Below are 15,815 nucleotides of genomic sequence, written 5' to 3' on the forward strand. Positions count from 1 at the left end.
CCCCATGGAAGTCCCCTTAATTTGTTGGTAATATGAGCCTTCAAACGAGAAAAAATTCTTTGAGAGGCATAGTTCAAGCAGTTGGAGAATGAACAGGCTTGGGACCCTGTGGGGGCGAGGTCGTGTGTCTAAGATTTTCTGGATCACTAATAAGGCAGCTGTTTGCGGAATATTAGTGTAAAGAGATTCTACATCTAGGGTGCATAGTGTGTTGATGGTGGGATCGAAGGGATGGTGTTCTATCAGATTGATCATCGCCATGCTATCCCTGACGTAGCAAGCAGTATTGGGAACAAATTCTTTAATGAAGAAGTCCACGTATGCCCCAAAAGGTTCCAAGATAGACCCACAAGCTGACACAATGGGTCTACCTGGTGGTCGGTCAATGTTCTTGTGGACTTTGGGTAGGGTGTAGATTACAGGTGTGCGGGGACTTTTTACGTTCAGGAAACAGTGTTCCTTTTTTCTAAGGAACCCTTCGTTTCTGGCCTTGGTGGTAAGTTCCATAATGGTGGCTTGGACCTCCTTGGTTGGATTCCCTGGGAGACGTTGATAGTGGTCAGTGTTCCCGAGTTGTCTGAGGACCTCTGTTCTATAGGCGTTGATGTCTTGGAGGACAATGCCGCCGCCCTTATCCGCACTCTTAATTATGAGTGAAGAATTTGTTTTCAATGTGTCAATTGTCTCTCTTTCTGATTTGGAGATATTGTATGGTATGTAGAGTTTCTTTTTCTCTAGTTCTGCCAGATCATTTATGACCAGTTTCTCAAAGGTCACAATTTCCGATGGAATCATGCTGGCAAAGGGTAGGAAAGTGGAGGGGGGGTGAAAGGGGGTGTTCGAGCTACTCATGGGTGAAGGGTGTAGCTGAAAAAAGGCTTTGAGGCGAATAAGCCTGAAGAACTTCAGTAATTCTGCCTGTAGGTCCATAAAAATCGGACGAACAGTTGGTACAAATGAGAGACCCTTTTTAAGGAGCTCTAGTTCATGGCCACACAAATTGTGTTGAGACAAATTAAAAATAGGGATTACCTCGGTTGGAGGTTCAATATTGTGCGCACATTCTACCATTGGTCGAAATTGTTGGGGGTCTTCCGCTCGCCATGCGCGTTGAACCAGGGCTGTGGTTTCTTCACCTTCCCTCGTTGGGGGGTGTTCGGTTGGCCTCGGGATAAAAAATTAGATTGTGCCCCGCCTCCTCGTCTTGAGTTACTTCCACCCTCCCCAGGGTCCGAGCTATCGGAAGAGTCTCCTGATGTCTCTAAAAAGCCCACAAGATTCTTTCGCTTATTGTATCTCCCCCAGGGTCTTGTGTTGGGGTTGAAATGAGGTTTATTTGTATAAAAGTCTTTCTGTAGATACGGGTAGGTGTTTTCTATATTGTAAGATTTTATATCCTTCTTTATTTTGTTCGACTTTTTATTCTGTTCGATTCTATGGAATTCTGCTACAGTTTTGTCCACTTGTTCTAATCGTTTTTTACATTCAGCGGACGGGTCAGTATCGTTTATTTGTTTAAGAACCTCTGCTAATTCTTTCTCAAGGGATTCTAATGTCTCTGTGGCAATATCGATTCCCAATGCGAGCCAATGCCTCGAGCATGTGGTTCCAATGTAGCTGAAATTTGTTGTGTACTTAGGGTTGTCTGTGAAGATTCCCGGGATATTGCGAACCTGAAGGCCTAAAGGAATAACCTCTGATTTTAGATAATCTGTGAGCATAAGAACCATTAGTTGTAGACAAACCTGTTTCTTCCTAAGTTTTTCCAATTGATCAGGTAAGGAACTACTGGTCGAGGACGGGACATCTGGGGTCTCTGATAGTAGAGATGGTTTTGTACATAGGTGTTTGATATAGTCAGCAGTGTAGAGTGGGACATGGGTTGACATTCCTTAAGGGAAAAGAGATAAAGGATATAGATTGCAGGAAAAGAAGATAGGCGTACTAAGGACACTAGGGTGGCCTTCCTCGGTGACCGAGGTGTAAGAATTTTGAAGAAACCCCTGCAATCCAGCGATTGCGCTCAAGTTTTACAATAAACAAGGGGGACCCACTTAATGGCTTTGGACCATGGGTATCGACTATTTCAAAAGAACAACGGTCCTAAGCCTAGAGCAATTTCTGAAAAAAAATATAATAACATACAGACCACAATCGGACAATATGTACAGTTTTCTTATACCCAGCCGGGCAAAGAATTTATTTTGGGATTATATGACAAGAAGTCAATTTATACGTTACATTATCACATCAAACATATTAGTGTTTGAAGTAAGGCACAAGCCTGTGCCGTACTCAGCAGGATAGCAAAAGTTGTGAGAAAGGGTGCAGAAGAAAGAACAGTTTACATCAGGCAAAAGAAGGGTTGAGCAAGACCTGGTACTGCTTTCAGATTCAAATTGGCAGTATTCCCTTTAGTAGAGCATACAAAAACGAATAACAATGAAAGAAATGTATGTCTACATAACAGTGTCGATGGCGTTTCGATCCCGTGCTCAAAATAAAGGGATCATCATCAGGACTTAATATATGCCTGGAATATCATAGAACAATAAGCCTGCAAAGAAAAACAGGAAAAAACAGAGAGGCAAAAATATTTTTTAGAACGCTACTGTTTTTGAGAGTAATAAAGAGGTCAACTTAGTCGTACTCTAACTGACATGCAATTCGGAATCGCAGTGCGGTGAATAGTGTTTGGTTGCTGGTGGTGACATGGTCAAATCGTTGTGGCTGGGATGTGCCTATTTCGTGAAAGGCAGTCATTTCTGTGAACGTGAAGAAATTACGACTTGTGTGTGTAGCAGCTACCGGAAAGTCGAATTCAATAAAAGGTTTGTGACGATAGTGGTGGAGTTCATCAAAAGTAGAGGGATGAGGAAGAGTAGTGTCCGTTTCTTTCCCCAGGGATTAGATGTAGTTAATCAGAAAAAATGGACACTTGTTACACCTTTTAACCGTAGCCCCAAGGATTTATTGAGGGGTATATTTCCACTGTGGGTTAAAAATAGGACTATACTTTTTGCAGACCGAGTTACTGGGTCTGTAGGTATTTATTGAGAAAGCATCGACATGTTTCAGCTCCTTGGGCCCTAGGGGTCTATGGAGCTTTCGTCAGGACTTATACATACACAAAAAACATGAAAGGTATACTCACACAATTTGTGCGGTATCTGTTATATCAGTTTTGCATTATCTGTAAAGAAATTACATGTTATTATGCAAGTACATATTAGTAGTCACAGAACAATCTCTTCGCATTTGGGGCAATGTAGATAAACAATGTTTTATAATAAAAACAAGTTTATGTAGCGCTTTGCATTATAAGGGCAGAATTGCGAGGTAGGTGGGTTCAGTTTTGGCTGATAGCAAGGAGATAGGAGACCTCAATAGGAATCATAAAAAGTTATATTGGTCATACGTATAAAACAAAAACAGTATATTTGTGAAACTGGTTGTTATGCGCAAAAGAAATGTATGTTGCGCTATGGTAAACAAGAGATGGGACAATGAGCAGGATTTGGACGCCGGGATATGTTAAGGAAAACGCCTACTTTTTATGGGCGATGAAAAATGCACTGTTGAATTCGTCATGTTCAGCACGTTGAATGTTACTTATTACGCGCGTTTAAACAGAGTTGCATTTGAGAATGCGGTAAAGATGTTACTCAGTGCGCGCGTTTTAAACAAAAATGCGGTTGGAAATGTCGTACGGCGAAGTAATGCCACTACGGGAGTTCGCTTGCTTATGAAGCCTAGTGCGCGCGTTTTAGACAAAAATGCGGTTGGAAATGTGGTACGGCGGTTTACCTTAATTAAGTTGAAGTAATGCCACTACAGGAGTTCACTTGCTTATGAAGCCCAGAGCTGTAAACAAAGCGCGAAATAAGAGTTTTAAAAGAGCGCTGCTTCAGAACGGTCTTACCAGTAACGCAGATGATCTGTCCCAGGCGCCATTACCCGCGTGGAAGTAGTATCCCAACTCTGCCCCCGGATGTCTCTGTTATTCCGGTGGTTCAGTTTTAAAGGGGCCAGCTTGCAACGAGTGGAATATTTAAAGGGGCCTCAACTGGTGGAAGAATTGTGCGCCGTTATGTATACTAGATTGCTAGTATACTCGTGTAGTCTCAATTAAAACACACATGGTTTTTAGAAAACAGGTTTTCAAAAAACGAAGTTTTCAAAAAAACGGGAGGAGGGGAAGGAAAAAATGGAGAGCGACTTGCCTGATATACTCCCCTTTTTTTTGATTCAATATGAGAAATCACAGTTTAAGGTAAAGTGATGTATGCTATAGTAGGCTTATAGAGGCATGTGAATAATTTGCAGATGGATTATTTTGCAAAGTGGTGCCATGATATATCATCGTTGAGACCATATTCACAAGTACGTAAACGGTCGACCCACCGTTGCTCTTTCTCATATAAGACCTTCTCTGCATTGTTTGACTTGTCGTACAGCATTTCAATCACTGTCCAATGTATATCATCGCAGGAATGATTCATTTCTGTGAAGTATGAACACATTTTGGTAGTGTTTTTTTTAAGCCTGATATTACTTTTATGTTCACTGATTCTGGTTCTGATTTTACGGCATGTCATCCCTATGTACTGTTTTTTACAGGGGCAGCTGATCATATATATGACATGGGAGGAATTGCATGTGGTGTGTTGTTTTTGTGTCCATTGAAAGTTCTCCGATAATTGTAGTGTTTTTGAGGCAGATGTTGTTTTACAGGCTGCACAATTCCCACATGGATAATGTCCTGTTACTGGTGTCATTGTGGTATCTCTTGTTTCTATAGGTAGTTTTGGTTTTTGTGGGCGTGTATGTACCAATGTATCTTTTAGATTCTTTGATCTGCGATTGGCGAACCTTGGTCTTGGCCAATTGAATTTGCCTGTATTAACTATGTGCCAGTTTTTATTTACCAATTTCTGTACAGCATATGTAGCCGGATTGAAGGTCGTCACACAGGTGGTGAGGTCTGGTATTGGCTCCTTCTGGCGGGTTTGTAGAAGGCACTCTCTAGGTTGGTTATCAGCTCTTTTCTTGCATTTCCTGATTGTTTTTTCTGTGTAGTCTCTGTCTTTCAATTTCAGGCTGAGTACCTCTGATTGATTTTTATAATCCTCATTTTTACTGCAATTTCTTTTGAGCCTTAGAAATTGACTGTACGGTAAGTTATCCCTAAGGGGTTTAGGGTGAAAACTTTTGTACGATAATAGGCTATTTTTGGCCGTGGGTTTTGTATAGGTCTTACTTTGCAGTGTGTTTCTTTCGGTAAAAATAGTGAGGTCCAGGAAATCCAGTTGTTTATTGTTACAAGTATAGGTGAAGTTGAGCCAAGGGTCCAAACTGTTGAGCCACATGATGAAAGTAGACAGGTCTTTTTTAATGTCCCAAATTAGAAACATGTTGTCTATATATCTCTTCCAGTACAAAATACTGGAAGAGAACGGGTTTGTTTCATTCAGGACATGCTGTGATTCAAATTGGCTCACATATAATCCGGCTACCGAAGGCGCAAAAGCGCTGCCCATGGAAGTTCCATGGACTTGCACGTACAGGTCACCATCGTATTCAAAGAAATTTTCCTTTAAAGCCATTTTACAGCATTGGAGGATGAAGTGTCTGGGTGTATTGTAATGCCATTCTTCCATATACAGTACATCTTCCAGCATCTGTAGGGTTTCATCTTGTGGTAGACTGGTAAATAATGACTCGACATCTAGTCCAACCAAAGTCATAGTGTTCTCGTCAAAAGGAGTATCCATAATCTGCACTAGGAGATCCCTGGTATCTTTTATGTAAGTTTCTGTTTTTTGTACCAGGGGTTTTAGGAACTTATCGGCAAATTTAGATAGGGGCTCTAACACCGAGCCTATCCCTGAGACGATAGGTCTTCCAGTGGGCGGTGATCTGTTTTTATGGGTTTTTTCGGAGGGAATAAAAATATGGGATTTTCGGTTCTTTTTGTATAAGGAATTCTGCTTCCTTTTTTGAAATCCACATTTTTATCTCAGCCTCATACACCATAATGGAGATGGCATTTTGTAGTCTTTCTGTAGGGTCGATGTCTATCTTCTCATAGAATCTTGTATCCGACAAAAGGACTAGGCACTGTTGATCATAATCAGATTTGTTAAGGATTACTGTGCCTCCGCCCTTGTCGGCCGGTTTAATTACAATACTGTCATTGTTCCTTAGAGATTCTAAAGCCAAGTGTTCCTTCTTTGTGAGATTTTGGTAAGCTCTTTTTTCATTTCTAGTTATTGTGTCTACTCCTTTTAATAAAGCTTGTTCGAAGGTCTGGAGTTCAGGTGGTACACTCCCTGTCGAAGGTTGAAGGTTGATTTCCTTCTTAGTTGGGTGTCTCCGTCACTGGGAGGTGTTTCCTTTCCTGAAAAGAAGGCTTTTAATTTGAGAGTTCTGCAAAATTCTGATAACTCGCATTTGAGTTTGAAGGTATCTGTTTTTGGGGTCGGCACGAAACCCAAACCCTTGTTCAGGACAGATTTCTGTTCTTGCGTTAACTCAATGTTAGAGAGATTCACAATTAGGGATTGGTCTTGCTTGTTGATGGTTGGGCAGCCGCCATGCTCCGTGTCTGTACATTTCTCTGCTGGTCGCGCCAAGTTATTGACTTTCTTTTTCCTCTGGTTTGGTTGTGGCCCCTGGATAAAAAAGGCTGCTCTTGTTGGTGCACACCTTGTTGGCCTGTCATAAGGTGATCTCCTGTGTGTTGCATCTGTTGCATCCCTTGGTTATAGGGGTCCATCCATCCGCCATATTGTGGAATAAACGGTGGGAAGTATGGTATGTTGTAGTTTTGGCAATATGGTCGTTGCCATCGGTTACCCCTTCTGGGTCGTTGGTATCTGAAATTATTTCGACCTCTTTTGTTCGAGTTGTCATCAGAACTGTGGGATGAATTGATGGAGGAATTCTTTCCAATGGATTCATCATCTGAGGTCAGGTCTTGAGGGTTATAATTAGGGGTGGGCGGCCAGCTACGCTCCGTGCACGGAGTGTGCGTAGTGCCGCCTACTCCGCATTTTGCGGAGCTGGCGGAGCCAGGTGGCACTACGCACGCTCCGCAGACGGAGCGTAGCTGGCCGCCACCCGCCTCCCTCCCGCCCTCCCTAAATACTTTCAAATAGAGGAATGCAATAATTTAAAAAGCACTTACCTTGCCGCCGCTGCCCGCCGCGTCCCCGGGGCTCGTTATCTTCCGTCTTCCGTCTTCTTCAGTAATGCGCATGCGCAGGCGGCCGCGCATGCGCATTTTCACGAGAAAATGCGCATGCGCGGCCGCCCGCGCATGCGCAATACTAAAGAATACGGAAGATAGCGAGCCCCAGGGACGCAGGCGGGCAGCGGCGGCAAGGTAAGTGCTTTTTAAATTATTTCATTCCTTTATTTGAAAGTATTTAGGGAGGGCGGGAGGGAGGCGGGTGGTGGGGCTGGCGGCCAGTGGTTTTGCGGAGGGGGGCTACGCAGAGTGCGGAGGTGGGCGTAGTTTCTCGCCCACTTCGCGTAGCTCCGCGAAGCCCCACTCCGACAACTCCGCCCAGGGCTAGTTATAATCATCCTTAGTGTAGGGATGCATCTTCTCCTGACTAAACTTTTTTAGGTCTTTTCCCAGTTTTTGAAGTTTGCTCTGCATGATAAATTCCTTTGTTTCTTCTAGTTCTTTATTGATTTCATCCAACCTTTTTTTATAGACTTGTGGGTTTATTCCATTTTTTAGCTTGTTTTCACATTCTTGGATCTCTGCTAGGAGTGCTTCCGAGAGACGTTTGGCTGTCTTAATGATTAGTACAAGATAATCCAAGGTGCATTTCCAAGAAATGGAGGACCAGTCTTTGCGGAATAGCAAATCATGTAGGAAAATGCGCGGTGCATTGCTTACCCATAGCCCTTTTGGTGCAGTTTTAGCCCTCAAGTATTTGGTCATAATTATGCCATGTATGGCAGTTCTAATTTGTTCACGCTTCTTTTCTGTCAATGTGTCCCAGTCGTCTGTTTTTGCCAGTGCCTCGACTAGGTCCGTATTTTGTAAGAGAGGTTGCCCTGCCAGAATTTCGTCTATATCACTTGCATCAAAGCTGAGACCCGCGTTGCCCTCCATGGTGCCTTAGTTGCTTATAAAGAATCCCGCAGCTGTGCGCTGCTTATATATGTTCATCAAAAGTAGAGGGATGAGGAAGAGTAGTGTCCGTTTCTTTCCCCAGGGATTAGATGTAGTTAATCAGAAAAAATGGACACTTGTTACACCTTTTAACCTTCGGTTCAAAGGATGAAGAGTACCCTCAAAGTCTCAATGCAATCGTAGGCGCGGTATATGTGGTTCATCCGCCCGCATTTAAGTTCAGGCAGTTATCATTGGATTATCTTCTGTGTGTAAACTGCCAGCCTCACCCGAGGCACCTCTGGGTTATTTGGTGCAGTGTCCAGAGATATGAGGGTTTCCCCACTATACACAGTGCAAAGAAAAAGTGACAAAGGAGGTGAAGTGCAAAAAAATTTTTGTTAAAAAATGGAAGTAGCCCCAAGGATTTATTGAGGGGTATATTTCCACTGTGGGTTAAAAATAGGACTATACTTTTTGCAGACCGAGTTACTGGGTCTGTAGGTATTTATTGAGAAAGCGTCGACATGTTTCAGCTCCTTGGGCCCTAGGGGTCTATGGAGCTTTCGTCAGGACTTATACATACACAAAAAACATGAAAGGTATACTCACACAATTTGTGCGGTATCTGTTATATCAATTTTGCATTATCTGTAAAGAAATTACATGTTATTATGCAAGTACATATTAGTAGTCACAGAACAATCTCTTCGCATTTGGGGCAATGTAGATAAACAATGTTTTATAATAAAAACAAGTTTATGTAGCGCTTTGCATTATAAGGGCAGAATTGCGAGGTAGGTGGGTTCAGTTTTGGCTGATAGCAAGGAGATATGAGACCTCAATAGGAATCATGAAAAGTTATATTGGTCATACGTATAAAACAAAAACAGTATATTTGTGAAACTGGTTGTTATGCGCAAAAGAAATGTATGTTGCGCTATGGTAAACAAGAGATGGGACAATGAGCAGGATTTGGACGCCGGGATATGTTAAGGAAAACGCCTACTTTTTATGGGCGATGAAAAATGCATTGTTGAATTCGTCATGTTCAGCACGTTGAATGTTACTTATTACACGCATTTAAACAGAGTTGCATTTGAGAATGCGGTAAAGATGTTACTCAGTGCGCGCATTTTAAACAAAAATGCGGTTGGAAATGTCGTACGGCGAAGTAATGCCACTACGGGAGTTTGCTTGCTTATGAAGCCTAGTGCGCGCGCTTTAGACAAAAATGCGGTTGGAAATGTGGTACGGCGGTTTACCTTAATTAAGTTGAAGTAATGCCACTACGGGAGTTCGCTTGCTTATGAAGCCCAGAGCTGTAAACAAAGAGCGAAATAAGAGTTTTAAAAGAGCGCTGCTTCAGAACGGTCTTACCAGTAACGCAGATGATCTGTCCCAGGCGCCATTACCAGCGTGGAAGTAGTATCCCAACTTGTGCTGGCTCTGCCCCCGGATGTCTCTGTTATTCCAGTGGTTCAGTTTTAAAGGGGCCAGCTTGCAACGAGTGGAATATTTAAAGGGGCCTCAACTGGTGGAAGAATTGTGCGCCGTTATGTATACTAGATTGCTAGTAACAAGTGTCCATTTTTTCTGATTAACTACATCTAATCCCTGGGGAAAGAAACGGACACTACTCTTCCTCATCCCTCTACTTTTGATGAACATATATAAGCAGCGCACAGCTGCGGGATTCTTTATAAGCAACTAAGGCACCATGGAGGGCAACGCGGGTCTCAGCTTTGATGCAAGTGATATAGACGAAATTCTGGCAGGGCAACCTCTCTTACAAAATACGGACCTAGTCGAGGCACTGGCAAAAACAGACGACTGGGACACATTGACAGAAAAGAAGCGTGAACAAATTAGAACTGCCATACATGGCATAATTATGACCGAATACTTGAGGGCTAAAACTGCACCAAAAGGGCTATGGGTAAGCAATGCACCGCGCATTTTCCTACATGATTTGCTATTCCGCAAAGACTGGTCCTCCATTTCTTGGAAATGCACCTTGGATTATCTTGTACTAATCATCAAGACAGCTCTTATTTCGCGCTTTGTTTACATCTCTGGGCTTCATAAGCAAGCGAACTCCCGTAGTGGCATTACTTCAACTTAATTAAGGTAAACCGCTGTACCACATTTCCAAACGCATTTTTGTCTAAAACGCGCGCACTAGGCTTCATAAGCAAGCGAACTCCCGTAGTGGCATTACTTCGCCGTACGACATTTCCAACCGCATTTTTGTTTAAAACGCGCGCACTAAGTAACATCTTTACCGCATTCTCAAATGCAACTCTGTTTAAACGCGCGTAATAAGTAACATTCAACGTGCTGAACATGACGAATTCAACAGTGCATTTTTCATCGCCCATAAAAAGTAGGTGTTTTCCTTAACATATCCCGGCGTCCAAATCCTGCTCATTGTCCCATCTCTTGTTTACCATAGCGCAACATACATTTCTTTTGCGCATAACAACCAGTTTCACAAATATACTGTTTTTGTTTTATACGTATGACCAATATAACTTTTCATGATTCCTATTGAGGTCTCCTATCTCCTTGCTATCAGCCAAAACTGAACCCACCTACCTCGCAATTCAGCCCTTATAATGCAAAGCGCTACATAAACTTGTTTTTATTATAAAACATTGTTTATCTACATTGCCCCAAATGCGAAGAGATTGTTCTGTGACTACTAATATGTACTTGCATAATAACATGTAATTTCTTTACAGATAATGCAAAATTGATATAACAGATACCGCACAAATTGTGTGAGTATACCTTTCATGTTTTTTGTGTATGTATAAGTCCTGACGAAAGCTCCATAGACCCCTAGGGCCCAAGGAGCTGAAACATGTCGACGCTTTCTCAATAAATACCTACAGACCCAGTAACTCGGTCTGCAAAAAGTATAGTCCTATTTTTAACCCACAGTGGAAATATACCCCTCAATAAATCCTTGGGGCTACTTCCATTTTTTAACAAAAATTTTTTTGCACTTCACCTCCTTTGTCACTTTTTCTTTGCACTGTGTATAGTGGGGAAACCCTCATATCTCTGGACACTGCACCAAATAACCCAGAGGTGCCTCGGGTGAGGCTGGCAGTTTACACACAGAAGATAACCCAATGATAACTGCCTGAACTTCAATGCGGGGCGGATGAACCACATATACCGCGCCTACGATTGCATTGAGTCTTTGAGGGTACTCTTTATCCTTTGAACCGAAGGTTAAAAGATAGTGGTGGAGTGCAAGACTTGAAATTATTCGGCGTGATCCGGCTTAAGGTTAACAGTATAACGGGCCGACATACAAATGGAACGGGTTTGAAGATGGCGCTTTCAATTTTCCAATGGCCACAATTTGCGTGGTCCACTCAGTGCGTCATGTGATGAACTTCAGGAAACTGTGAACAGATATGGTAATAGTTATAAATGAGACCCACGCGGGTTCGGGTTTCAAGCCTACTGTTAGATCGGCTCTTACCAAGATTATTCGGTGTCCTGGGTTGGCTGCCCAGTGTGGAACACCAATTAGAGGAAATTCCGTTGTGGGAACAATCTGCAGGTAAAGAGTGAGTGGAATTAACACTATACGGGATTAAATGGATGCACCAGTGGGTGGGGGCGGAAACATTCTCACCTTGGAGGAGGATGGGTTAGCCCTTAACAGTGTCAGGCAGTTGCGCTAATCAGCTGAATTGGGTTGAGTGAGCGCCTGGTTTTGGCGTTCTCACCCGATTTCCAGTAAATACGTGGCGGCGGTCGGGAACAATGCACAATCCGCTGTGGTTAACCAAAAAGAATCAGTTTAGGGTGTACCCACGGTCTCGCCGTGTCCGGGGCAAAAACGCTGGGCAGGGGACGGATTCTTACCTCGCAGAATGGACAGGATGTCGGTACATCGGTTCCTTGCAAGCGATGCTGCTTCCATCTCGGAAAGCGTGCAGCCGAGGCTTTGAAGGAGTGCGGTCACGTGACGATGGTCATGTGATCGCGAGTGGATTGTGGCGGCCATCTTGGAGTGGGGAAGGTGAGGGGATAAAAAACGGCACAGTGAGTTCGTGCCTAGGGGGTGAACGTGCCAAAATACATTTTCACCAAAACATCACTGACAGGGCACAATCTACTATATACAGAATGGTTATGAACACCCATGTTCATTGTTTACAGCAGAAGCTTGACGATTTCTTTAGCAACCAAGTTAGTTGAGTTAAAATCAAAGCAGATTTGTCCAGTCCTCACTCCTGTTCAGGCCAGTCCTGATAGTATTGAATTGAATGATGGACTTAAGTTCCTCTCTGTTCATAATTTGGACAAGATTCCCACCTCTTTGTGGGAGTTTGATGGATTTCAAGATGGTCCACTTGATGTCATCTGCTGTGTGGTTCATCTCTGTGAAGTGTTCCACCATGGGAGCATTCGGCGTGTTACATCTTATCCTACTCCGATGTTGACTGATTCGTGTCTTGGCCTTTTGACTGGTCTGGCCTATATACATTTTCTTACATGGGCAGAAAATAGCGTAAATAACATTACAGGTGTTACAGTTTGTAAACGATTTAATTTCAAAATTTACCCCATTGTGACTGATATTCCTGGTTTCAATTGTGAAATCGCAAACAATGCAGTGCCCACATTTGACATGACCCCTCAGTGGTGGTAGCCCCCAGTTAGAGTCAAGAGTGGTACGGGGGGTGGGGGTCGGTAAGGCTGCCCTCACCAGGTGATCTTTCAGATTTTTGTTTTTTCTGAATGCGAAAAGGGGTCTCTCTAGGTTAAGGATTCCAGCATTTATGGTGGCCCAGTGCTTAAGGATTGATTTTCTGATTTTGTTAGACACGGGGCAAAATGTGGTTACACATGCGATTCTGTCTTTATTCTCTTTTGGCTTTGGTGTCAGTAGGACATCACGTGGACAGTACCAAGCCCTTTTTGACGCTGCCTTAACTATTCTTCTCGGATAGCCACGCATTTTCAGTTTGTTTGATAAGATTGTGGCTTCCCTGAAGTAGTCAGTTTTATTGGAGCAGTTACGCCTTATTTGTAGGAACTGCGAGTAGCGTAACGAATCTTTTAATGCTCTAGGGTGACAGCTGTTGTAACTGAGCAGAGTGAAGTGCATCTGGACCAGCGGCTTTTCCTCTTTTTAAGTTGTTTATCACTTCTCTAACTTCCTCCGGTTTAATCCTTTGATTTATCTCTGTCTTTTCTTCGTATGTTAGTTTTGGAAGGTGAACAGCTTCCAAGTATTTACCAATTTGCTCCTTAGTTGGATTTGTGTCTTCTTCATATATACCAGAGTAAAATTTTGAGAACTCCTTTCTTATTATATCGTCTTCGGAGGTTTCTTGTGCTTGTTCTGATATCTGAATGCATGATATATTATTCCTAGATTGTTCGCGTTTTGTTTTCCATGCCAATAGTTTCCCACACCCTTCTTCATATTCATAATTTGCTAGTTTACTGTTTTCCCATTTTTCTCTCACAATGTTTTCTAAGTAGTTTGCTAGCTTTTCTTTTAACTCTCGATGTTTTTTCTCTAGTTCTTCTTTTTTGCCTGGAGAGGATTCGTTCTCTAGCTGAAGCTCTGCATTTTTGATGTTTAATTCCATCTTTTTGATATCTAGTTTTTTAGCTTTTGCTTTATGTGCTCCTAAGCTAAGTAATTTACCCCTTATTACGGCTTTGTAGGCGTCCCAAGTTATTTGTTTTGAGGTGCCTATTGCATTGTCTTCAAAATAATGTGATGAAGTAATTTCTAGCTGGCTGATATATTGTTGATTGCTTAGTAAGGATCGATCTACTGTCCATCTAGAAGGAGTAATATCCTTAGGTAAAGATAAAGTTAATTTTACTGCTGAGTGGTCAGATAAATGTGCTGGAAGGTGTTCGATTTTTTTCACTATATTTTGTAAGGATCTGTTTAAGAGGAAGAAGTCTATCCTTGATTTGTGTCCTAGTTTTTTATTCTGAAAAGTGAAAGGATAAACTTTATCTCCTTTTTGTGACCACATGTCTTCCAGGTTTAAGTCGGTTTTGTATATGCTTAGCCATTCCCTCATCTTGGGTAGATTAAGGTGTTTATTTGGGGGTAATCTATCTTTTTTTGGGTCCAGTATTATGTTATAATCTCCTCCTATTATTATGGGATCAGATGTTGAAAGAAGTTCCGAATATAGGTTTTGGAGTGGTACAGGATCATCTATATTTGGGCCATAGTATCCTGCTATATTAACCAACTTGCTTTCTATTCTTATTTTTGCAACAGCCCATCTACCTTTACTGTCTACTGTCTTGCTTATGACTTTAGCCTTTAGAGATTTTTTAACAATAATTGCTACCCCCTTCACGTTAAAATCTTGTGTAGTATATATACACGTCTCCACCCAGTTTAATCTTTTTATTATCTGTTCCCACTCAGCACCAACAAGGTGAGTTTCTTGGAGTATAATGATCTCACTCTCTGTCTCCTTTATATACTCCAAGATTTTTCTCCTTCTATTGGGGGTTCTTAGTCCGTTAACATTCCATGAGAGAACTTTTATTAATTTTTCTTTCGTCATTTCTTTGGAAAAATTTTTATATAGGGGACTGTGTTAAGGCAATCTTGTATATACATCCTTTGAAGCTCCAGTTTTTGATTATGAGGATAAATTTTTTCTGGTTTTTTCCCTAGTTTGCTCCCCACCCGTGTATTTCTTCTTACATTATAGTGTTTCTGCGAGTTTCGTTTCTCCCCCCCCCGAGGAAGCCTCCCTTCTTTTTTTGGATGGAATTCTCCACCCGATTCGAGCTCCGATTCACCATTTTCTTAATTGAGTTTGTTTTTAAGATTTTCTTCCTTCTTTCTTTTACCTTTTTCTAGAGGGTTATCTCTTTGAATTAGTTTGTTTTTTCCCTTTGAATCTGGTCTTTTATCTTGTTTATGAGTTCTTCTACTTCTAGAGGTTCTCTGATATTGTGCATTTTGTTCCGCCACATGATTCTAAGTGCTGCTGGAAATTTCATCTGGACAGTGGCCCCCAAAGTTTTCAACTCCTGCATGAATTGTCCCAATTCCCACTGCCTATCTTGTGTGGCTTTACATATATCTGAGCGGATTTTGAAGGACCAGCTATCTTTGTTTAGAGTTCCATTTTTTAGACCCTCACTCAGAATCTTTTCTTTTAGGGTATAAGTCATAAAGTTGACCAGGATTTTTCTTGAATTTTTTATTTCTTTGTTTTTTCTGAACGGATCCCTATGTACCCTCTGAATATCTTCCATCAAATCGCAACTTTTGGTCCATGGAAAGAATTCTTCCAAAAGAGAGATGATGAATTGTTTTATATCCGATCCTTCCACATTTTCCGGTATATTCAGAAACCTAAGGTTATTTTTTCTCCCTTGGTTTTCCAATGATTCCAGCTTATCTTTAGTTATTCTCTCGCTATCTCTGAGTTTTCGAATTTCTTTTTGATTCGTGCTGACCTTTTTACTAAGGGTTTCCACTGCTTTCTCTACTGCAGTGACTCTCTCCCCCAGAATATTTAATTTTTGGTCCAGACCTTCACACACTTCACGTATTTTATTCTGATTCTCTTCAGAGACAGAGAATTTTTCTGTCATTGCTGCCATTATTTTTTCAGCGAACACCTCCATGACCTTTTCTGTTGTAACCATTGTCGCC

Source organism: Lissotriton vulgaris, chromosome 3_1, assembly GCF_964263255.1.
Source record: "Lissotriton vulgaris chromosome 3_1, aLisVul1.2, whole genome shotgun sequence".
Taxonomy (NCBI): domain Eukaryota; kingdom Metazoa; phylum Chordata; class Amphibia; order Caudata; family Salamandridae; genus Lissotriton; species Lissotriton vulgaris.